This window comes from Pseudopipra pipra, chromosome 6, assembly GCF_036250125.1.
Source record: "Pseudopipra pipra isolate bDixPip1 chromosome 6, bDixPip1.hap1, whole genome shotgun sequence".
NCBI lineage: Eukaryota > Metazoa > Chordata > Aves > Passeriformes > Pipridae > Pseudopipra > Pseudopipra pipra.
Window position 1 is genome coordinate 41636957 of NC_087554.1, and position 1262 is coordinate 41638218.

The following is a 1262-nucleotide window of genomic DNA, read 5'->3' on the forward strand; positions in this document are numbered from 1 at the left end:
AACAGACTCTAAACAAGGGAAAATAATTTGTTGTATCCAAACACTGATCGGAAAAGCAAGGCCAATAACTTCAGATATTCAAAAAACAGGACAGCAAGGGGTGACAAGAGGTAGGAAAGGGGTAAACTGGAATCTTTATGCGAGCCTCCATGAATTCATGAGAGGTATAATTGAACACAGTAGCTAAAAAATTCAGCACCACTTCCTGTCTTGTAATGTTAACTGTTTACCTTACACTATTGACTGTATTTAGTGGACTCTAAAGGTCAGCAGAGTGCAAATGGTGACATGGATACACACAAAGTATTTGATGTCATAAAATAAACCCATCTGTTGGGGACTTCTCATAAGTGACAGGCAAAGAGCTAATGCTGAGATTGAAACTGTAGATTAAACAAAAGTTAGTGAAATTAAATCACCAGGCTTCATTTCAGAGCTAACCATGGGCAGTTCACCCCTACTTGCTGAGCTATTGTTTCAGTATCCAGAAAGTCTCTGATAACTGGCTTAAAACTTAGTAACAGTTTAGCCAAAGTATCAGGCTGGGCACAGAGATTTGCTGTGCTGCTTTGCTATCAGGGTTAGTTACCCTGACACTACTCAAGGTACATTATTCACACCAGTTTAGCTTCCTCTTCTGCTCCTGCAGTACAATCCCCCTCTCAAAGACATGTTGCATTTTCAGCATCCAAATCTCTGATGAACTTTAAGTCTTTAACACTGCTCTGCCTCTTGAGATATTTTGCAATTAATAAAAACTCTGATAAAAGTTAAAAGTGACAGGCATTAAGCACAATGTGCAGGAACTGTTGGCTGAGCAGGTGTCAGGCAGGTTCTCTCTTCTGTAGGCCTTACTGCTCAGTAGAAGCTGTTCTGAGAGAAACAGGTGCTTCTTCTCTGAGCCTCTCTTCCTGTTACTCATTTCCCTATTTGGCACTCAAACTGTGAAAATAAACACATACACACACACACACACACACACACACACACAAGCTCCTGACATCACTAGGCGGAGATGTAGCAGTATGAGAAAAGAGTTGGTTTGTTGGGTTTTTTTAATGAAGGGACACAGAAACAGACTTTTTTTTTCCCATAGCAAAGAACCTGCAAGCCTCTTGGCCCTCTTTCTATATAAGCAAAAGAAAATAATAAAAAACAGAATGCCATGAAGCCAGCTGACTATATGCATATTTCCCTTTACTCTTTTGGGAAAAAAACCCAAAAAACAAAAAAACCCAAGAAAAAGACTCCAAACACAGGGG